This window comes from Canis lupus, chromosome 34, assembly GCF_003254725.2.
Source record: "Canis lupus dingo isolate Sandy chromosome 34, ASM325472v2, whole genome shotgun sequence".
NCBI classification, from domain to species: Eukaryota; Metazoa; Chordata; class Mammalia; order Carnivora; family Canidae; genus Canis; species Canis lupus.
In genome coordinates, this window is record NC_064276.1 from 22,761,263 (window position 1) to 22,786,501 (window position 25,239).

Here is a 25,239-nt window from a genome sequence, read left to right on the forward strand (position 1 = left end):
TATTTTAATCAATAGTTCATTATTATTATTGCTTAAATCCTCTAATTTTCATAGATTTGTCCATTAAAAGCTTGTTAAAACTGGATTTTGTGTTCTTTTGGCTTGTAATCATGATTATTGAAGAACTTCCTTACCTTCTGGCGTAACAAATTGTTCCAGAGTTATTCTGAATATTTCCAGACGCAGCGCTGAAATTAGGCATATCTCCAAGGAGACCTGGTTCATTTTAGTGGAGAATAGTTTTTAGGAACCAATATCTAGGTGATACTAGGTGTGCTGATTATGAGGTGTTTCCTGATAGGATGCACTGAGATGTATAAAGTATTGCATTTATAGTATCTTTGCCAAAATGCACATGAATCTAATCATGTTCATGAGTAAATATCAGACAAGCCCAAATTGAAGACACTCTACAAAATACATACTTAAAAATATGTCAAGCCAATGAAAGAAAAGAAAAAAGGAAGACCGAGGAATTATACTATATAAAGAAAAACTAAAGAAACATGATAACCAAATGTAATAATGTGCTTATGAATTAGATCCTACTGCAGAAATAAAGTACATAACTATTTATGTATAATTACCATTAGTGCTAATATGGAAGAGTGTGAGATGAATGTTCTAATGATATTAATATGGGAAAGAAAATATGTTTGATACGATATGGTAATATAAGGAAATGGACAAAGCTCAATTTATAGCTCTGCCAATTTACTACATCCCAGCCTCCTTATCTTTGAGTAAGTCACTTATTTACACTGACACTTACTTAATATAAGATCATTGTGTGAAAGTATTTTAAAGACTTAAAAGCATTTTACAAATAATAATCATTGTTAAACCTAAATTAGTTCAGGTTTTTTTTTTTTTCTTTCTATTTCTTTGACTTAATCCTGGTATCCTGAGGCCACAGCTCACATTGCTACCCTGTCTCACCCCCCACTGCTGCTCCATACTAACTGGTAAATATCTTCTTCATGACTTTACACTGCTCTACAAAGCTTACATTATTTTCTGTATGTCATGATGTGGACTGCAAGCAAGTTGACAGCAAGGAGTCTATCCTCATTAGCCTTATCTCTTCCCAGTCAAAGCCCAATATCTGGAACAAAAGATGGAGTTGGAAATATTTGCTGAGTGAATGAATGATCATGGATACCTAGGAAACTGCAATGGATTAGGTCTCCAAATTATGACTATCCTATTTTAGGAATGTCAACACACCACTGGATTCGGCTCTTTTTTTTTTTTTTTTTTTTACTTGTAACATCAAGACAACAGTGTACTTAAGTCACTCTTGTGAGTCAATGAAAATAATTGTCTTGAAAAAGCTTAGCAGGACACTTGGGTGGTGCAGTGGTAGAGCATCTGTCTTTGGCTCAGGTCGTGATCCCAGGGTCCTGGGATTGAGTCTCACATCCCTGCAGGGAGCCTGCTTCTCCCTCTGCCTATGTCTTTGCCTCTCTCTGTGTCTCTCATGAATAAATAAGCAAAATCTTAAAAAAAAAAAAAAAGGAAGAAAAAGCTTAGCAAGTGTAACATACCAAATGTATTAGTTTTCTAGGCTGCCATAACTAATTACCACAAACTTCATGGCTTAAAACAACAGATACTTATTCTCTTATAATTATGGAGTTCAGAAGTCCAAAATCAAGGTGCTGGCAGGATTGGTTCCTTCTGGAGCCTCTAGGGGAAAATCTGTTCCATGCCTCTTGCCTCACTTGTCATAACTTCAACAATCCTTGGTGTTCCTTGCCTTGTAGATGCATCACTCCAATCTCTATGTTCATCTTCCATGGCTTTCCTTTTGTGTCTGTCTTTCTGTGTGTCTTTTTTTTTTCTGTCTCTTTATTTGATTTAGAGTTTAAAAAAATGGGGAGGGGGGGATGTAAAAGGAATTCTCCCATTTCCTGAATGGAATGGAAAGTGCCTTCTATGCTTCTATGCTTATGTATTAGCTGATGATGACAATGTCCCAAGCATTTGGATGGAGTTGATATAGTATTCAGTGCCTCTGGTGGTACCCCAGATGGGTTCTATAGATAATAGCTGGCACCCAATTCTATGTGATAGCAAACGGTGGTGCAATTGGTGGAAGTAGGTGGTGGCAGCTCTCAAATTGCAGCAAAAAAAAAAAATTATATATTGTCCGCCAGAAGAACTTAAAAATAGAACTACCATATGATCCCACAATTCCACTTCTGGATATATATCTTAACGAAATGAAATCACTATCTGCACCCCCATGTTCAAATAAAGGAAGAAAGAAGGCTAGAAGAAAAGGAGAGGAGGAGGAAGGAAGGATGAAAGGAAGAGAGGAAGGAAGAAAAAAAAAATATGTGATGTCAACACACTCTTAGTTATGCCATTAGGTGTTTTTGCTCAAATGGTGTAAATTGGAAAATCATACCATTGCTTTAGACAATACTTAAAGAAGACACAATTGACTTTAAGTAGTTTTTGTCTGAAAATACATCTATAAAACTAGGAAAGTGGAATAGTGCTAATTTTTCCTCATCTTTTTAGAGGATTCTAGCTTTGTGGTTGAAAGAAAAATCAGTGCTATTGATAAAAGAATTTCATGACATTAAAAAATGAGTTCAGACTGGTAAGAATTCATATTAAATTTCTTCTTAGGTGTTAAGTAATTAGGTTTCTTGGAAGTTGAGTCACTTTTGCTTTTGACTGATCATTTCAGCTAGTTCTTAAAAGCCTGTATATTCTGTATCTTCATATGAACACCTTTTAAGAGTTCCATTCATTTGGCAGTCACATATTGTATTAGGCTATCTCCTTCTCTGAACTTATCCTCCTGTTTCAAGGTCTTAGATGGTCATTCCAAGGCCACAATGTTGACAGTAACATTTTCCCAGACTATGTCTATGTTTTCTGTTTTCTGGCCCAAATGCTCAGATATGTCTGCATATATACATAAATACAGACATGTATATATGTATATATACCTGTACTCATATATACCTACATATGACAAAAAGTGACATAGAAATTAAGCTTCAGTGACTCATTAAAAGAGAAAAACTTAATTTTCTTTTGTGTTTTTTTTCTTTTTTTAAGATTTTTATTTATATTTATGAGAGACACAGACAGAGAGAGAGGCAGAAACACAGGCAGAGAGAAAAGCAGGCTCCACGCAGGGAGCCTGACATGGGACTCGATCCCAGGTTTAGCGCCGCCGTCAACCCAGGGTCTGATCCCGGGACTCCAGGATCATGCCCTGGGCCAGAGGCAGATGCTCAACCGCTGAGCCACCCAGGCCTCCCAAGAAAAACTTAATTTTCTATTAGAAAAATTAATGATTCTAATACCTGCATTGAAGAGAATACAATAATTAAGATTTTTGCCATGTAAAGAAAAGAAAAACTTATCCACACTGGATTAATTTGTGTTTTATAAAGATAAAAAAAAAACTCATACTCAGAATATTCTTTTTTTCCTAAAAAAAGACTGAGCAAAAAATATGATATTTTAATTCTTACCTGTCTGTATACTGGACATATGTTAAGTGATATCTTCAATCATGTTTTCACTGTTTTTTTCAGACTCTCTGGAATGTTGCCTTACTATCATTTCACATCTGACCTCCAAAATATTAGTACCATGAAAAAGTTGAAGCCAACAGAATGAGGAAATAGCACTCAAACCTTTCAACTCTGCCTTTACAAAGACAATGTATCTGAAAAGAAAGACCTATCACCAAGGAAACCTGAAATCACCAATCTTTCCATTTCCCAGAATGTACTTGCAAGCCAGTACCCACTTTTCAGGTTTGTTACAAAATAAGCTATTGACAATTACTAATGCAATCTTCTCTTTCAGATTTTTAGTTGGGTTGATATTCACTATTTCTTTCTATATTCTATTTTTTGATTCCCTTTAAGAAATAAATAAAAGATATGTGGATTGAATGAATGATGCCCTTTTGATCTGTATATTTATAAGAATCCAAGTATTTGTCACCCACATCATGAGGTAGGTATTTTATCATGAATACTTGCTGCAATAATATTAGTTACCCAGGGGCTGCTACATAATTTATAGTGCTGAGTGCAAAATGAAAATGTGTTTTCAAAAAGCAGGGAGAAAGTGTTATCAAAAGTACTGACATTTTTCCTTTCTTCCACAGCTTTTTTCTTGACTTGTCATATATATTTTAAAAAATTTGATATTGGGATGCCTGGGTGGCTCAGCGGTTTAGTGCCTGCCTTTGGCCCAGGGCATGATCCTGGAGTCCCAGGATCGAGTCCAACATTAGGCTCCCTGCATGGAGCCTGCTTCTTCCTCTGCCTATGTCTCTGCCTCAATCTGTGTGTGTATCTCATGAATAAATAAATAAAATTAAAAAAATTTTGATATTATGTCATTCTAAGTAAAGAAAATTAAAATTTTATATTTTTAGTATGTATTTTACTGTACATACAATTTCAATTTTTTTTAAATTTTTAATTATTTATGATAGGCACACAGTGAGAGAGAGAGGCAGAGACACAGGCAGAGGGAGAAGCAGGCTCCATGCACCGGGAGCCTGACGTGGGATTCGATCCCGGGTCTCCAGGATCGCGCCCCAGGCCAAAGGCAGGCGCTAAACCGCTGCGCCACCCAGGGATCCCTACAATTTCAATTTTAATGCCAATATATAATCATTTAGAATTGTATGTAGAATTCATTGAAATTACACAATTTGTAATTTGTAGTTTGTGCATGTGCAAATATTTCTTTCTTGCTAGGACAATGAAATGCTGCACAAAACTAACTCAAGTACTTTTATATAGCTTCTTGGTTCTTGCACATCCTGTCAACACACTCTACTTCTAGCTTACTGTTGAGTAGGGAAGGACTGAAACTGAAAAGAACTATGTGTTAACAATGTTTCTTTTTCCTTTTATTTCATTATTTTTAGGGCAATTGGCTAGTACAGGGTAGTAACATAAGTAAGAAAAATATGGTGGGGTTCTTGGTCATCTATGTGTCTTAAAACACAACAACCTGTCTTAACTTCTTTATTCATTCAAATCAAGTTTTGGTTTGATTACAAAGCAAGATTTTGGGGGGTTGTCAGTATCACTTTTACTCATTTGAAGACATAGCACATTTATCTTGTACATACTTTGGCCTTGCTAAATTCCCATGTATCTTGAGTCCACCAGAATTCTGTGCTCACACAGCATCACCAACACCCCCTGTCAATGGAAAAGAGTGCATGTGTATTCTTTATAGTTCATTGTTGCCTTAGGACATCACTTACAAGATACAAATTCAAAGTTCATAGATTATTTAGATTTTCAAGATAGTGATTACAGAACAATAAATCAAATATTGGACCACATTGAGCTTTGGGCCCTATGTGACTGCATAGTTTGTGTGTTTGTGAAGCCATCCTTGTAATGAATATTTATTGAATGCCTCCATACGCCCAGTGCTCTACATGCATTTTCTTTCTCAGTCATGATAAGATTGTTATCTTGTAGATAGCAAATATGTTACAGAGGATGAAATTAATATTTAAGAGTAATTGATCAACTTACTCTGTATGTTCCCTGCTCTACAAAAGGAATCAATTTATAATTAAGTCAAAGATCAAGCTATAACTGAACATGGTAATTTTAACTAACCCTTTCACATTACTATAATATATAGTCAATTAATGTAATTGATTTTGTTGCATGGCTTATAGAAATAATTTTAATGATTTTATAATCATACTATAGGTAGTCTTTGCTTGATGCTACATTAACTGAAACTTGTGAATATCAGTATGGTGTCATTGTCCTCCATTACCATGGAACAGTGCAAAACAAGAATTACCTTTTATAACTCATTGTGTTTGTATAGTGATTTACAGTTCACAGTCTTTTCTTTGTTTTTTTGTTTGTTTATTTTTGGTTAATTCAGTTGTTGTAAGAGTCAATTCCAGCAGACCCAGAATTGGCCTGAGCTGTGTTAGTGAAGTACTTGTATAACACTGAATTGTGATCAAGGCATGGAATATATGAATTAATACCATCATTTTATAACCAGATGTCCAAGAAGTTTAAGGATGGTTTGTACCAGTTTATCAGCATTGTTTAATCAGTAACAGTAGGTTAATAATTTTTGCCTGTTCTTGTTGAAATCCCCAGAGAGTCACCACTGGGTTTGGTTACATATCAAGAATATGCTGATGTGGTCAACAGAATATAAATCAAGACTCATCACAGATTCCATGGCTCCAAGGTGTACTGTGCATACATTAGTAGTACCTGAATCAAGAGACAAAACATCCACATAGCCCTTATACACAATCTAAGCACTCACTTGGACCTTCAGGACCTCTTGCTGGTGAGGTCTTTGGCTCTGGTGCATATTCTTACTTTCATATTTACTGATTGTACTTGGAGCACATTGCAGATTGGTATGCATTGACATTTTGGGTACTATCACCTCCTTTGACAATCAGTCCTAGCTACCATCATTAGTATATTTTCATGTAATATATTCAGTAATCTATGTGTACAATATTATGAATTTTATTATCTCTAAAAACTTGAATAAGTAACACTATAGTGAAGATATAGATCCATTTCTTATCCTAAAATGTTTCTTTGTTCCCTATTGCACCCAATCCCCACTCTAGCCAATGGGGCTTAAAAGGTCCAAGTTCACTTTCCTGCTTTAGCAAGGCAAAACAGAACATGGTTCCCAAATCATGTACCTGTGTGTTCTGGGACACTGCTGCCCATTCACAGGGGCATATAGATTCATTTTACATATTTGAGGGAAATGTAGATACCACATGAATTACAATTGTTAAATTGTTTGGCTCTAACTACTTCAATAGGTGGGGGTTCTAGATATTTCTTTGTCTAGGGCATTATGAAGAAGTCACAAACACATCAATAAGTTCTGTGAACAAAAAATGTTTGAGAACCTTTGATATGTCTCACTATGAAGAGGAAGACAGTTGTTACTGATACCTGAATGGTGGCGTCAGTAGATCAGTCACAATTATATTAGAAGAAAATGACAACAACAATAAGTAGCAATGGCTATAATAGAAGATTTTTTTTTTCAAGGATCAAGAATTTCAGAAGAAAGGATTCATCACTGAAACAGCTGCTCAAGTTATCATCAGGGATCTAGACTGTCCTGATCCACCATCAGTAGTCTATGGCCTTCATTTCATGATCACAGTATGGTTGTGACATTCCCAGCATCACACCTACTATCTAGGAAAAAAAAAGGCAGAAAAGCTGAGAGGTGGACTGACACAAACATCCTAACAATTTTGTATGAATTTAAAACATAAAACAAAAAATTATAAAAACACCTTTCTTAGAAACTAGTCCAGAAACAACTTCTTGCGTCTTTGTCCAAGAGTGTTACATGGTCATGCTTAACTTCAAAGAAGCAAAGGAAATGGATTTTTTTTATTTTATAGATTTTAAAATAGAGGAAAACAATTGAAAAGGGGACCATGAATGAATGGCTTTTGAGTGCAAATCAACAGGAAATTTCAAAATCTTAGTGTTTTAAAATATTATTCCACTAAATGCTATAAGAACCTATTTGCCTCTAAATCTGCTAAGAGTCTATAAGTTAGCTGCTTTGGTGCAGTAAAGGAAGAAGCTACAAAATGTTATGCTTCTTTTGTCGGGTATAAAACATCTAGATTTAACACTAAAATAAATTTCACCTAGAGTTAGGAGTCTTTATGTTCTGTCTCCCTTTCTGATATTTCCCACACATTTCTTCTCCCTTCCCTTATATTCCCTTTCACTATTATTTATATTCCCCAATTGAATGAGAACATATAATGTTTGTCCTTCTCCGATTGACTTATTTCACTCAGCATAATACCCTCCAGTTCCATCCACGTTGAAGCAAATCGTGGGTATTTGTTGTTTCTAATAGCTGAGGAATATTCCATTGTATACATAGACCACAGCTTCTTTCTCCATTCATCTTTCATTGAACACCGAGGCTCCTTCCACAGTTTGGCTATTGTGGACATTGCTGCTAGAAACATCGGGGTGCAGGTGTCCCGGCGTTTCACTGCATCTGAATCTTTGGGGTAAATCCCCAGCAGTGCAATTGCTGGGTCGTAGGGCAGGTCTATTTTTAACTCTTTGAGGAACCTCCACACAGTGTTCCAGAGTGGCTGCACCAGTTCACATTCCCACCAACAGTGTAAGAGGGTTCCCTTTTCTCCGCATCCTCTCCAACATTTGTGGTTTCCTGCCTTGTTAATTTTCCCCATTCTCACTGGTGTGAGGTGGTATCTCATTGTGGTTTTGATTTGTATTTCCCTGATGGCAAGTGATGCAGAGCATTTTCTCATGTGCATGTTGGCCATGTCTATGTCTTCCTCTGTGAGATTTCTAGGGGTGGTGGAAGGGGAGGAGGGCGGGGGGTGGGGGTGAATGGGTGACAGGCACTGAGAGGGGCACTTGATGGGATGAGCACTGGGTAGTAATTCTGTATGTTGGTAAATTGTAACACCAATAAAAAATAAATTTATTAAAAAAATAAAATAAATTTCACCTTTATATAAAGGTCTTGTGTCTTGTGATTGTATCTTATATCATCATGTAAAATCATGTTGATTCCTCCTAATAGTGTAGTAAAAACAATATCTTTGGGTAATTTTTTTTGGTGGGGGTAATTTTTGGAGTACTTACTAGAATGTTGTATGAACAACATCATACTCAATCATGCAGCCTGCCCCATCCTTCCTCTCTATCGTATTGGTCAGACTCCTGATATAGAAGATATTGATGGAAACTTGTCTTAATGAACATTTAATCTACAACTGGAGTTGGCAGTGCTAGCTTTGAGATAACTAATAAATTTAGAAACTACTGATAGTTGTCAGAATTTTGTAGCCAAATTCAATAATTTATAACTAAAATGTTATGAGCACACCAAATTTTATAAATATACTTGCATGTTTAATTCACTCTTTGGACATTAGATGACACCATGAAGGGAATTTAAGGCAGTGCTTATATATTAAGTTTGATGCCCAATATTTTATGGGACATTTATTATTTTGCTAGATAAATATCCTTTTAAAGAATTTGAAATAAACAGTATCAAGCGCTCATTGTATGCTAGCAGCCAATAGCTGAATAGATTATATGAAAGGGAAAGTGGTAAATAGGGAAGGTACCCAATAGTTAATGTCATTTTTAACACATCATAATTTTTTAAAACATTTCTAAGGTATTTAACTTCAACCTGGAATTGAAAACAAATTTAGGTATTGAAATGCCAATAATTCTGAAAATCTTCAAGAGATTTTGAAAGTGAACTTTGATTCTAGTGAACTATATAATAATACAGGACTCATCTTCTCTACTCATTTTTATAGTATTATTGACCAGGATACATACATGAAGTTTCAGTTCATTTTGTGTCTTTCGAATAATTTAAATGCAAGCACTATAATTGAGGCACGTTCTTTTGATCTCCTAAAGCAATGGTTTTGTCCCATATAAGCCTATTTCCGGACTCAGAGATACTTATAGATCTCAACAGTAAATAGGATACCCATTTTACTATTAATGTTGAACCTGGAGACTTGGTGTCCTAGGAAGAAAAAAGATATACAGAAATAAAAAAAAATATGTCAAAAGAAAGACATATATAGCTTGACATTTCTGCCCTCATGGGATATGAAAAAAATGGAGACAGAGCTAGATGGAGGAGGCCAAATGTCAGGATCATTGCCTTCCCACACTACTTCCCTTGCAGCTAGATAGGAAGAATTCAAAAGTATATAGAAAAGTATCAGATAATCTAAAACCTGTTGGCCCACAGTAAGAAGAATAATGTGAAGAGATCAGTATTAGGAAGGGAGAGGACAAGTAGATGAACCTAGGGTAGGAACATAGGGGTTCACAGAATAGCACCTGCAAGGTTCCTCATGGTCTGGTGAGAGAATAGAAAGTTACTGAAGGGGCCCAGTGGGCCAGCAGATGCCAGGTTGGAGAAAGAGTGAGGGAACATAACCTTCCTGTGACTATGTGTTCAGGTGAGAATATCGTCTTCTACAACAGCTCCCTTTGCTAAAGGCATATCTTACATTGAAGGGTATATCAAACTATTGAGATACTGGTCATGATTTTGCTCCATGTGGTTACATTAGGAGCTATAGCCTCAACTACTTACCCAATAAAATGTTGTAACTGGGTCCACTGGAGGCGTGTTCTTTCTTAAAGGTTTAAAATTAACTCTATTCTAGGGAATGGTTTCCACAGAGGATTGCTGGTCTAGTATTGTCAGATTTTCTCATTTGAGCCCACCTAAAATAATTCTAAAAAGTGTTTAAATCAGTAAAAACAAAATTTACTGTAAACATGATAATATTTAGCTATTTAAAACAGCAAACAAATAAAATAAAATAAAACAGCAAACATAATAGTGACTATATAAAACAGCAAATGTAATATCTGGTTAGACTTAAATAAATGGAGAATTAAAATAATAGTATACAATGCAGTTGGGAGAAATAGAAAAAAGGGCTTGAAGGTCCTGGTTATAAGGCAGAAGAAGTTAAAATAATCTATCAATATTAGACTTCGTTAAGAATGTATGCTGTACTCTCTAGGGAAAACTTCAAAACAGGAAGTGTACAAGATGTAATTGACAAAAAAAAGAGATGTAATTGACAAACAAAAATAGAGGAAAAATATTTTTCAATATTTAATCATTTCAGAGAAGGCAAAAAATAGAGGAAATTGGATAAGGTAGCAATAGTGAAACAGTATATATGAATAAAAATTAGAAATAATCCATTACATACAAAAAGGACCATTGCCCCCTGTAACACACACACACATAGACAGAAGGGAGAGATGTAGTGACATAAGTGGGGACTGAGGACTGTCCATGATGGACAATGCAAGCCTAGTAGGGCCGGACTAAAGAACTACAGAGTCGAATTCTAATCAATGGAATATTTTTTTCTCTTTTCTTTCTTTCTTTTTTATGATTTTATTATTTATTCATTCAGGGAGAAAGAGAGGCAGAGACATAGGCAGAGGGAGAACCAGGCTCTCTGCTGGGGAGCCAGGACCCTGGGATCACGACCTGAGCCAAAGGCTGATGCTCAACCACTGAGCCACTCAAGTGTCCCTAGATTTTTTTTCTAAAAGTAAAAAGGATCCAATGAGTTTATTTGTTTGTTTGTTTAAACAGAAAATAGTTATGATCAGACCTGTGATTTGGAAAGATCAGTCTTGTCAGAGTGTATTGGATGCATTTAAAGGAGCTATTGCAGGCAAGGAAATGACCTACAAAGTCAAGGCAATCGTCAGGATGAGAAAATACCTGTCATTTTGATGTTTTGTGTATATCCTAAAGAGTTATCTGTGTGTGTAAATAGAAAGGATGATAGCATATATGCAACATTGGCTTTAAATTTAAATGGAAGAATTAAATTTAAATTTAAATGGAAGAATTACAGCTATGATACAGTATAATTACCTCTGAACTTTGAAGACTCCGCGCTCCTGCTTTTTAGCTATGTAGTCTTGGCAAAGTTATTTAAAGTTTAAGTACACGGATATCAATTGTCTCATTTTACCTCATCTTTAAAATGCATGATTACTATGATAATTAAATGAAAGTAATTAAATAGCATTGCATATATTAAAAGCTCTAGTTACAGTGCTTAGTACACATAGAAAATAATTACTGAGTAATAGAGTAATGAGTAACATGCTCAACTCTGAGCCTGTTAGAACAACTTTCATGTGATGTAGAGGCTCACACATCTATGTAGCCTGATACCTTATACTAATCGTGGGCTTTTGCAAGATGTTCTTTCTTCCTCTGCTACCATGGACCTAATCATGTTACTTAACACTTTACACAGTATTGTTCACAAGGTTGATGTCGTTTTCAGAAGACTCTAACCTTCTAATTAACAAGAAATCTAATTTGAGTCAACAATTTTCAGCTATCAGGCTGCATAAATATAAGCAAAGTATTCAGAGCATAAGAGTCCTTTCTATTAGACAGAACACAGAGGACTATAACTTCAGTTCTGAGCCTTACTGTCCTACATTTTCTGCACAGTCTTGAACAAAGAAAATTAGATTTTTAAAAATATTGTTAAATACTCTGATCTAGGATCACTGGGCTGAAATAAGGATACAATTTGATCCTGACATTAGAATTTCCTAATGACTAAAGCTTCCAGACAACAGAACGAGCTGTGTTAGTATTTTTTAAAAAAGATTTTATTTATTTATTCATGAGAGACACAAGGAGAGAGAGAGAGGCAGAGACATAGGCAGAGGGAGAAGCAGGCTCCATGCAGGGAGCCCGATGTGGCACTCAATCCCGGGACCCCAAGATCACGCCCTGGGCCGAAGGCAGATGCTCAACCGCTGAGCCACCCAGGCATCCCATGCTGTGTTAGTATTTAATGATTTCTCTGCCAATGGACTCTGCTCAGCTATAATCTGGCCTACTCTTGAGGACTGGATCAGAGAAAATATCAACCACTCTAAGGCCACTGAGTTTTAGTCCTTTGATCCTCAGCAAAACTCTTCTCCCTCCTCCTCTTTGCAGATATAGATTTGAAAATTTTAAACGGAAAAACAATTTCATGTTGATTAGATTCTAATTATTAGAAATTAGCATAATATTAATGATTATCTTTGTCAAGTACCATTGTAGAAACTTCCACATTTATTTATTTAATACTTATACCAACTCTGAAAGATATTATTTTTATAATTTTACAATTTCTGAGTGACTATAGATGTATTATTGAATGAAAAAAATTATGAAATACAATGTGAAGTGTGTTACAAATTATGGAAACAGTGATTCTCCACACCTCACTTGGTGTTCAAGCTACATATACTTACATCACACACATAAAAATGATCAGAATAATATACACCAAAATGATATCATGGTCTTGGCCGGGTTATGGATTATGAAAGCTTCTTAATTTCTTTCTTAGACACTTTAGCTTTTCTAAACTATCTACAAAGATAACCATTACTTTCATATTCAGACATTAATATTTGTATAGCTATTTAGAAAAATACATAACTCAAGATGACATAGAGAATAAGCAGTAGAACCTGGCCATGTTTCCTGATGTAGAAGCAGTTGAGATAAGGGAGTTCACTCTTAATTTTGAGCTGTTCTTTGTCCCGCTTTTTTTCCAGGCAAGTTTCACTGCCATTGATTCGAGGACAGGAGGAAGAAGAATGGCCCATTCATTTAATGATGACAAATAGCAGCTTTGGTCCTTACCTGAGAGGCTGTGGTAACCTGGACCTGCCTTTTGTGTGTGCCCATGGGTGGCTAGCAGGAATTCAGTGAGGTAGCTGGAATCTGGCTGGGCTTCAACTTGGCGTGTGTCTAACATTGTTTGGGGAGCACTTTGTGCCTGCTGAGGCACACTCCTCTCCCAGGGACTGGACCTAAGAAAACAAAAGCTCCTGGTGCCAACCTACCGGTCTTATCTGTAAATCACTTATTCTTTTTTTCCTGTCTCCTCAAGGATATTTAGACCTTAGCCCAGAGCCCAAGCAGGCACAACTCATCAATTTTTCACAGACAATTTAAGAGACCAATTAGATTTAGCTTCACTAATTGCTGAAACATTGTCAGGTCTGTATTTGAGTATCTTTTTAACCTAATGGTGACTAGTACTATCAAGAATGTGTGTGTGTGTGTGTGTGCGTGTGTACCTATATTTACAACTATATATCCATGATCATTAATCAAAAATGTAAGTGTATGAGATTAATTTTACTTCTTGTTTTTTGAAATCATAATTCTGACGTTAGCTGTTTTAATCCTTTCTATATCTGTGCATGCCAGGGTGAAAATATTGAAACAGAGAAAAAGAGGAAAATAAGACTTTATTTCTAATGTTCATTTTTAGTGGAGAGGGCCATGAATGATTGTCTTGCTCTAGCTGCACATTTATAGAGGTGAAGATGAAGACTATGGGGTCTTCAGAGAATCCCTCAAGGTCAGAAGCTAGTTCACTGCAGAATTAGACTAAAATCTGAGTCTTCCAACTTTGATTCAGTAGTCTTTTCACCAAGTCTCTCAGGGATAGCTGGAGTAGCATCCAAGAAGCAGTTGGAAAATATAATTTATATCTCTCTCATGATAATAACTACGTGAGGAAAAATGGCTGAGAATGTTAAGAGGGATTATCTTTGTGACATGAGATTGGTGGTGATTTTATTATCTGTGATGCTACTTGAATTTTCTAAAATTTCTACTTAAAAAGGTGTTACCTTAAAGATATGTATTTTAACATATATATTAGCCACAGTATTCTGAGTGCTTTGCTAGGCACTCCTCGCATCAGTTTTGTTGTTTAATTCTTACAGCTTATCTTGAGAATAGGTTCTTATAAATGTCTTTTGAGTATAATAGAATTTAAAATTAACAGTGCCCAAAGGTTATTCTAAAAAAAAAGTAGTAGGTTTCCTCCTAGATTCTTCTTGGGATGCTTGCCTGACTTCAAGCCCAACATTATCCTTAATAACAGTGAGTGATTCCAGATCAGGCTCAAATTTTCATGTTTTCCTAAGAAGCCATTTAACAATCTAAAGAAGAAAGTTTCTATTGTGAGTGAGTTAGTCTGCTCCCAGGTCACTGACCAGGAATATTTACCCCAGCAGGGTCAACAGACAGGCAGCTGAGTCATCACTTTTAAAATCTGTGCAAATAAAGACTTAACATGATCAGTTATACCCATACCCATTAAACATTAAACAAAGTCTCCAAAATGAGTAGCTGAAACAGAGGAATTTTGTGCCATGCTTCAAGCCTCCTTTTACTTATTATGATGCCCCCATCCTCCTTGGCTTGCCGTCTGACACAGGGCCCAAGGTTGTAATTTAAACAACAGTAGAAATCCACTATGCTCTGTGGGGCCCTGAGCGTGCTGCCAATGTTAATAACTAACCATGCAGACTGAGTGTCACTCATACTGACCTTTAAAAGTAATTGTCTTCATTTTGTCTAGGATAGGAAGGACCAGGACTCCCTGTGTTTGGCTCTGCTCAAGCTCATGCTTTGCAGTGGGCTCTTCTGTGTCTAGCAATCATGTGCTTTCCTTATTTCCTGTAGGTGAAATTTAGATGCCTCCATTGAATACCTTTTCTAAGTTGAATAAGATTTAAGAACACCTGAAAGAAAGAGGTTTCTTTTCCAGAATTTGCACTTGTGGCATTCAGGATGCTCAAACCTGAATGCATGTGTAAGTTACTAGCTTGTTTCTTGGTCTGCTGCTTGGCTTCTACAGCCTTTAGACTCAGAAACAGAGATGATTACAGAGAATTGAAGAAGAAAGAAGAAGAAGAAGAAGAAGAAGAAGAAGAAGAAGAAGAAGAAGAAGAAGAAGAAGAAGAAGAAGAAGAAGAAGAAGGGGAAGGGAAGGGAAGGGGAAGGGGAAGGGGAAGGGGAAGGGGAAAGGGAAGGAGAAAAGAAGAACTTCCAGAGACATATGAGATCATTCCCCAAAGTACCACAATCTGTTTCCCCAGCTGGAATCAGTCCAATGATGGTTTGGCCCATTGAGGGTTGAGCCCTGAGTGAAGAAGGCTGCTGCTGAACCTATAAAGGTCTTCTCTGCCCCTGATCCCTGAGGACCCTAGCTTTCTTCTAGATCTTGATCAATAAAATTCCAGCTCTGCCCTCAAATAGGTCAAGTATGTCAGGGTTAGCAACCACTGTGATCATCACTGTCTGGAGCCAGAGATTGTAAGAGTTGCTCCTAGTTCAGAATCAAATTCAGGGGTCCTGCAGACTGTGTGGGGGTAGTTTGCAGAGATTAAGAGGAGATGACTCCACCTCTGATAAGCAGCCAAGATCCCCGGTCCTTCATGGAGAAGATTTTATTTATTTATTCATGAGAGACAGAGAGAGAGAGAGAGGCAGAGACATAGGAAGAGGGAGAAGCAGGCTCCATGCAGGGAGCCCGATGCGAGACTCCATCCCGGCGTCCAAGATCGTGCCCTGAGTTGAAGGCAGACGCTCAACTGCTGAGCCACCCAGGCGTCCCGGGTTGTTTGTTTTGACTTCTGCCATCATGGTTCTGGTTTTGCTGCCTAACAACTAAGAGTTCCATTGCATTCCTGGGCCCAGACCCCTGGCCACTGCCTGCTGACACACTTGGTCATTAACTGGATTATCTCTTCCTTGACTTTCATGATAGCAAACATCTATGTGGGTGGCCAACATTCATTCGCCTGTCTCTAGACTCCATTTTCAGCCTTACTGGCCTTTCTTTATTTCATGTAGCTCAGCTTACCTTTCTCTGCTGCCTCTTTCCCATGGATATCCAAGTACTTCACTGGATATTGCACCACTGACAGAACTTCTGATCCATGTTTGTGCTCTGTGTTTGTAAGCCAAGAGGTAGGTATTTGGTCATCAGATGCTATCATTTTATAATGTTAACAGTCAATAATCAAAATCATTTTTGGAGTATATATAAAACGATCTACAAAGCTAGGACAATACCTGGTACTTCTAAAACCAAAACAAAGAAAATACCGTTTGGTAGTTTAATGTATCTGGGTACCTACCTATCCAGCATCTTTGTGGTGTCAGGAGGAACTTTTTGTTGTTTCTACTGTGGTTATCAGTTTTCTCATCTGTAAAAGAAAATACCTAGACTCATTATTCTCTAGAGCCCTAAGCATAAATCCTGCCCAAACCTTCATTTTTAAAAGGACAAAATGTGCATTAACAGGTAATTCTTAAAAACAGTGTGTGCAGTTGTGGCCTAGGGATGAAATGAAGAGCTGTCCCTAGTGTATCCTGTGGGTCCTATCTGTATGGACATAGGGTAAAGGCAGAAGATAAAGCTGTACTGACCATGTGTGGACCCTCACATAGGATTTTTGACTACTCTGTGATGAAGCCATCTTTTTCCAGGAGAGGATAGGCTCCTTAACTGAATCGCCACCCATCCTTGTTGAATGTAGCAGTCAAGGGAATGAGAATATTATCCTTGGAGAGATGGATTGTCTGTTTTTCATCAAACCACAAGGAAACTTATTAATAATCTTTATGCTCCATTTTTCTCTATTCCATAAGACTTTATAGCTGTGATCTCTGTTTGAAATGGTATCAAAGCTCAGACTGAATTGTGTCCTGAAGCTGTAATCCAATGTCAATAACTAACCATGACTATTAAATATGTCACTTCATGTGTTTATCTTTTAACTAACATTTTTCACATCAATTTCAATCACACTATATTCCCAGAACAGTACCCTAAGACAGTTGGAAGAAATTGAATAAGGAACCAGAGACTCACAAAAAAAGAAAGCACTTGTTCAAATTCACACAGCTGAAATACAGATTTTTTTGACTCCATGTGAGTGCTTTTTCCTCAGACTCAAGTACATTTTATATTATTCCTGATGTCAGAGTAGGAGTACTATCAACATTCAGTATTTGTTGACCATATATTGCAAATGCATATATTATAACTCATTATGTATTTTGTAATGGCATACACAAAAGCAAAGGCATCACCTTCTCTATAATCCAAGTCATACAGTTACATCTCTAATAAAAGGGATGGTTTTTCCACAGTGGGTTTTGCTTGCTTTTCCTAATATCATTAAGTCAGCAAAAATCTACCCATACCAAGGGCTAAACAAGTCTTTCCACAGGAAACAAGACTCAATCTTTGTGCAAATCTGCTGTTGGTTCCAAATTACTGCCAGAAGATGGCGCTGTGCATTAGCAAACATCCTGCTTGGGAACTCAAGGGGGAAAAGATGAATGAGAAAAGTACTGTCTGGGGAAAATGTTGAATAGCTAATACAGCAAAGAGGCACAGTCATTACTGTGATATAGAAAAAGGGGCACAAAAATGTAAGTTAACCTTCATATAAGTCATTTGAAACAACTCCTATTTAGCTTTTATCTATTAGAATAGTGCTGTGTGTCAAGTCAAACAGAAATTCTATTCACCCCATTGGATAGTTGTTCACTAACACCGGACAATGTTTGCAAGCCGTTGACATCAACCTAGCTCTTGAAATGTTAAATAAATGTCCAATTATTTCCTAATATGAGAACTGTGTTCTCTTCCTCTTATTCTTCCCCATTCCTATATTCTGTTCCTCCTTAGAAAACCTGTATTTCTATTATTCAAGAACCAGATCTACCTCAGATTTTCTTGGAATTACCTCTGACAGCAGTGATAGCTCAAAGGACTCTGTTTTATCTCAGCATTTCTAGCACTTGGTTATTGTTCAATAAATGTTTATTTAATGTTTTAAAATAATTGATCAGTGAACCATGCCATGGCCTAGGGATAGAGTTTTCTATACACATGTTCACTCATGTTTTTGAAAAATATATTTATTGAGTACCTGTTAGGATCTTGGTCACAGAGCTGATGATCTACAACAAGAAATAAGAGGCAGTTAACTGATTAATATATGATGTGGTAAGTATACGATAGTGGGAAGATTGGGTTGGGAGATGGTTTTAGAAGTTAAGAGAAACTTCTCAAAAAAGATGAAGTCTCATTTTGTATCTGAATGATGAGTAAAGAATTGCTATTTCTTAGGAATGTTCCAGGACAAGAAAACCACATTTGAAAAAGGCCAGATAATATAGTATATATGAGTGATTGGTTATATTAGTAACTTAGAAAAAAGTTCATTTTGCCTGGAAAATAGTGCAATGGAGAATGTTAAAAGATAAGGTTGGAAATTTAGGATCTGGTAGGTCTTTTGTTTTTGTTTGAGAAAAAGAAAATCATTATAAAAATTACGCATGAGAGTGATATAATCAAATGTGTGTTTCCCAGTCATACTGGCTGAAGTATGGAAACTAAACTGTGTTTGTGTAGGTGTGCTAGGTAGTAGAAAGAAGCATGATGCCATACTGGAAGAGAGACCAGTTAGGGAGCTGTTGTGAAACTTCATGTGAAATGCTGTAGCTGCTGCCAGGATCATGGGGAGACAGGGATAAAGGGCTGGGCCAACAAGAAAGCTTTTTGGGGGGAGGGGGTGCCAACCTAAAGAGGCAAATAAAGTATCACCAGGGTAACAAAACATTTTTGGAAATTTGAGAAAATATAGAAATTTATAATTATCAAAGCCTCTCTCTGGGAGAAAGTAGTATGTTTTAGGTAAAATTACGACGATGATAGAGATCCTAAAGCAGCAAATTCAAGTGACTATGGATGAAAGACAATGTGCCATTTTAGGTGGCAAATCTTATTATCTGCTAAGATTTTGTTTTGCTGACCTGTATGTGAGTTTGTAGTCAGAGATGATAGTTTAAGAAAACAAAAGAAAGGCAAAGCTCTAGCTCCAGTGGTCCTATTTCTCTACTCTCCACTTTTCCACATAATTATTGAACAAATATATAAAGAATATCTGTCTGGATGTACAACAAATAATTAGCCTCCATCAAGAGTCCCTCAATGCTCCACTGAGACTTATTAGCGGTAGAAAGATTAAAGAGAAGTAGATGGCATCAAAGTATCTTTACAGGGTAAAAAAATCATAGTTCCCTGTAATTATTTGGATGTAAGGATAAGAGAGATAAAAGAGTCAATTATGATAATGTCCAGGATTTAGTCCTGGGAAACTGGATGATTCCATTCTCTATGATGAGAAAGAAAAAAGGGTGAGTTTTAGGTGGAATGGGGAGATAGTAGAAGAATTCAGTTTTGCATTTTTAATATCTGAAGTATTTGTGACACTCAAGTAGACAGATTAAGTAAACAAGTAAGTATGAAGCTTAAGAAAGGGATGTGGTTTAAAGATATGTGTTTGGGATATGCCTGGGTGGTTCAGTGGTTGACCACCTGCCTTTGGCTCAGGTCCTGATCCCGGGGTCCTGGGATTGAGTCTCACATTAGGCTCCCTGCAGGGAGTCTGCTTCTCCCTCTGCCTGTGTCCCTGCCTGTCTGTGTTTCTCATGAATAAATACATGAAATCTTTATATATATATGTTTGATAAATAAAAACATGGAAGTGGATTATATCACAAGTGAGAATATGTAGAATGACATATACTAAAGGATGTGTGGATGAGGATATAGAGGAATATAATTATTAATATTGATTTAAGAGTTATATTGTTTTAAACTTAAGATACAGACATATCACATTTGTGAGTATGTGTGTAGAAAGATATAGGTTTTTTTTTAATAAAATAATTTTTTATTGGTGTTCAATTTACCAACATACAGAATAACACCCAGTGCTCATCCCGTCAAGTGTCTCCCTCAGTGCCCGTCACCCACTCACCCCCACCCCCCGCCCTCCTCCCCTTCCACCACCCCTAGTTCGTTTCCCAGAGTTAGGAGTCTTTATGTTCTGTCTCCCTTTCTGAGATTTCCCACATATTTCTTCTCCCTTCCCTTATATTCCCTTTCACTATTATTTATATTCCCCAAATGAATGAGAACATACGCTGTTTGTCCTTCTCCGATTGACTTACTTCACTCAGCATAATACCCTCCAGTTCCATCCACGTTGAAGCAAATGGTGGGTATTTGTCGTTTCTGATGGCTGAGGAATATTCCATTGTATACATAAACCACATCTTCTTTACCCATTCATCTTTCGATGGACACCGAGGCTCCTTCCACAGTTTGGCTATTGTGGACATTGCTGCTAGAAACATCGGGGTGCAGGTGTTCCGGCGTTTCATTGCATCTGAATCTTTGGGGTAAATCCCCAACAGTGCAATTGCTGGGTCGTAGGGCAGGTCTATTTTTAACTCTTTGAGGAACCTCCACACAGTTTTCCAGAGTGGCTGCACCAGTTCACATTCTAGATATAGGTTTTGAATAGTTAGATGGTTGGTCACAAGGCATAACTTAGTAAATTATCATATCAGAAATTTGGGGGGGGGGTATATTCTCTATGCAATGAAATAAAATTATTTGAGATGAGTTCAATTTGAGATGACTCCAGGACTCTTCCCCCAGTAGGATCTATGGTAAAACAAGACTGCAAGATCTCAAAATTGTAAGGCTTTGAAAACTTTAGACCTTAATATTTCTTTTTTTTTAAAGATTTTATTTACTTATTCATGACAGAGAGAAAGAGAGAGAGAGAGAGAGAGAGAGAGAGGCAGAGACACAGGCAGAGGGAGAAGGAGGCTTCATGCAGGGAGCCCCACATGGGACTCAATCCCGGGTCTCCAGGATCACACCCTGGGCTGAAGGCAGTGCTTAACCACTGAGCCACCTGGGCTGCCCTAGACCTTAATAATTCTAAAACTTGAGATTGTGAGACCTCAAAACTGCAAATCTATAAGAATAGGACACTGAGACTGGAGACTGAAAGAATCTACAGGGCCTTGAGATTGCAAGTTTTCAAGACTCCAGGATTTTGCAACAAGATTGAAAGATTGCATGATGCTTTCTTTCCCATTCCACCTTTAGCCTGTTTCCTTAACAAATTCCCTATGTAAGAGAAGAATTTAGAAGAAAGGGTTATCTTTGCTCTGGGGGCTCTTCCAGAATAAATTCTATAAATTTATTTATAAATAAATAAATTTATTATAATAAATAATAAATAATAAATAAATAAATAAATAAATAAATAAATAAATAAATTTATTCCAGAATAAATTCTGGCATATCAGAGAATAGCCAAATCAAAAGTTTGGCTGATTTCCCTTCATCTACAACACTATTCTGTGGCAAATTAGCTTCTTTGCCTAACCTCTTAGCTCCAGCCTGACACCAGGTATGAAAGCACTCTTCTATTTCTTGAGATCATCCCTCTTGAATTTATTGTTATATTTTTGAAATATTTGAGTCCATTGCTTTTCAATGAATTTAAAGAACATTTTTGTTCTTATTTATCTGGAGATTTCATGCTCTTTCAGTGACAGTGAAGGGTTTTCATATCTTTTACTTTCTAGTGCTGCTGTCTTGCAATTTCCAAATTCTCATCAAGGCATTGAATTCTGAAACTCTAGCGTTTGTATAGTTTCATACTCTCAAGGTCTTTCATTTTTGAAACTTACCATCTTGCAGTATTTATTCACAGTCCTGAGCAAATTTTCAAATAATTCATTGAATATGATTAAAAACAGATTGTTCACAACAGAAGAAAGCAAAATTTTAAAGCAACGAAAGACAAAGTTGAAATGAATCGAACTAAAGTTACAACTAAGGAAATTTCTAATAGCATAAAAAATATTGGCCTTTTTGTGACATAAGGAGTTGAGGGCTGGGCTGAAAAGAGGGAACTTCCTTAATGTCTGGAGATCTAATTCCAAGTCCTGGTAGAGGGATTAAAGTCACAGTACTCTCATAAACAGTTCAGCTTCTGCTTTAAATAATAAACTGATCAGTCTTAGTCTAACTACCTAAGAGAGGAAAGTTCACTACCTTTTGGAGAGATATGTATATTCTACACCTGTCTTTTCTTTTGCACACAATATCAACATAGAAGTCACAAAAGTTGTGAATAAACAGGAGAATATGATCCATAACATGAGAATGGTCAGGAAATTAAAAGAGAATAGCAGACAATCCATATGTTGGAATTATTAGATAAGAGCTTTGAAATAACCTGATAAATATATTGAAGAATCTACAGGAAAATATAGGTAGGGTGAATGAAGAAATGAATGAAGTCTTTCAGGAGAGATTTGAGAACAGTACAAAAGAAACAAATGGAAAATCTAGAAATGATAAATACAATATTTGTGATTTTTTTTTGAAAAATAACTGATTACGACTTAAAGCAGATTGGACCCAATGGAAGAAAGTAACAATGAACTTAAAGATGAATCAATAGAAATCATCCAATCTGAAGTATGCAAATTATAGAAGAAAATGGACAAAGACTAAATGACCTTTTAGAAACTATAAAGATTCAAGCATATGTATTAATAGAATGCCATAAGAAGAGGGCAGAGAACTTGAGATAGAACAATATTTGAAGAAATAATGGATAAAAGTTTTCAAATGTAATCAAGCAAGCAATCTTCAGATTTGGAAGCTCCAAAAACTCCCAGGACAATGAGTACATTATTATAACATAAAAAGCTACACCTCAGTATTTCACATATCAACTGCTAAAAAGCAACATTTAAAAGCAACGAGAGAAAAAAAAGATTTTCCTACAGTGGAACATGAGAATGAGAAGTTCTCGTCAGATACAATGGAAGTCAGAAGACAGTGAAAAAGTCTTTAAAATGATGAAAGAAAAAGAAACTATCAAAATAGAACTTTAGGTGCAGCAAAAATGCTTTTCAAAAATAAAAGACATAAACATCTCACATAAAACTTAGAGAATATGCTGCATTAAGATTCACACAAAAATTTTAAAAAGTAAAAAAAAATTAAAATTTTTTTTAAATTTAAAAAGTTCTTCAGGATGAAGAGAAATCACACCAAGTAAAAGCTTAGATTTGTAGAAATAGATGAAAATAATCATAAAGGGTACATAAAGCACAAATACAAATGCAACATATGAAAAAGAAGCAGTGCAAATTACTGAATAAATGCTGTATTATTCAACAAACACTTTAGCAAAAGTGACTTATGATATTTCTTAGTTTCTGTACATTTAATTTTCATGCAAACATTTAGTCAAATATACTGTTAATTATTTTATAGAAACAACCCCCAAGCAGAAGACGGTCTTTCATAACTCACCAAATAAATTTTAAAGCTACTGCATGAAAAAAGAAAAAGCTACTGCATGATAATTTTATCTCATTTTTCTCAAGATAAATGAATAAGTACTTGCAAAAAAAATAAGTGTACAAAGACTAAGAATTACTTGCAACTTCCTTGGAAAAGAGATATGAAAACCATTGTTTAAACTTTTGAGTAAAGTCTTCTAGTCCTCAAAATTTGCAAGTAATTTTATATTTTATACTTAATGCATATAAAACTCATACACAGCTCTGAATATATTACTTTATTTAACTTTCTAAGTATGTTTCAATGTCACATTTTTCATTTAATCTGTATTCACACTTTAGCAGCATTTTTGCATAATAAAGAATAAAATCATTCAACATTAAAAGAAATTTTTTCTTCAAAAGTAACATCACCCAAGATGCAATTCAGAAATGGAATTCTTTTTTTCCATGTTTTCACCATAGTGTTTAACAGATAGGTTTAGGGAAGAGAAATGGAGCCTTAAATTAATTGAATTCAATTTTTCTGTGGCTGAATCCTGCTGGCCCTAATTAGTGGGCAGGGACCTTAGCATATTAATACAAGGATGGTCAAAGGTTTGTCTTTACCCATTATCTCTTTTAAAATGATCTTCAGGGATTCCTGGGTGGCTCAGTGGTTGAATGTCTGCCTTCAGCATAGGGCATGATCCCAGGATCAGGCTTTCTGCCTATGTTTCTGCCTCTCTCTTTGTCCCTCATGAATAAATAAATAAAATCTTTAAAAAATAAAAAAATAAAAAAAAAGATCTTCAGAGCCAACTTGGAAGATTATTTTTTTTTATTTTTTTAATTTATTTTTTATTGGTATTCAATTTACCAACATACAGAATAACCCCCAGTGCCTGTCACCCAATCATTCCCACCCCCCACCTTCCTCCCCTTCTACCACCCCTAGTTAGTTTCCCAGAGTTAGCAGTCTTTACGTTCTGTCTCCCTTTCTGATATTTCCCACACATTTCTTCTCCCTTCCCTTATATTCCCTTTCACTATTATTTATATTCCCCACATGAATGAGAACATATAATATTTGTCCTTCTCCGACTGACTTACTTCACTCAGCATAATACCCTCCAGTTCCATCCACATTGAAGCAAATGGTGGGTATTTGTCATTTCTAATGGCTGAGGAATATTCCATTGTATACATAGACCACAGCTTCTTTATCCATTCATCTTTCGATGGACACCGAGGCTCCTTCCACAGTTTGGCTATTGTGGACATTGCTGCTAGAAACATCGGGGTGCAGGTGTCCCTGCGTTTCATTGCATCTGAATCTTTGGGGTAAATCCCCAGCAGTGCAATTGCTGGGTCGTAGGGCAGGTCTATTTTTAACTGTTTGAGGAACCTCCACACAGTTTTCCAGAGTGGCTGCACCAGTTCACATTCCCACCAACAGTGTAAGAGGGTTCCCTTTTCTCCGCATCCTCTCCAACATTTGTTGTTTCCTGCCTTGTTAATTTTCCCCATTCTCACGGGTGTGAGGTGGTATCTCATTGTGGTTTTGATTTGTATTTTCCTGATGGCAAGTGATGTGGAGCATTTTCTCAT

At 36.3% G+C, this 25,239-nt stretch overlaps 1 long non-coding RNA gene across 1 annotated transcript in view; it reads left to right on the forward strand.

The window, feature by feature from the left end:
* The first annotated feature begins 3,566 nt into the window (after positions 1-3,566).
* Positions 3,567-25,239, forward strand: part of LOC125754318 (uncharacterized) — a 42,790-nt gene continuing 21,117 nt past the window's right edge. The window contains exon 1 of the long non-coding RNA XR_007408233.1: positions 3,567-3,788. This is a non-coding gene — a long non-coding RNA (uncharacterized LOC125754318). The remainder of the gene's footprint in view (positions 3,789-25,239) is intronic.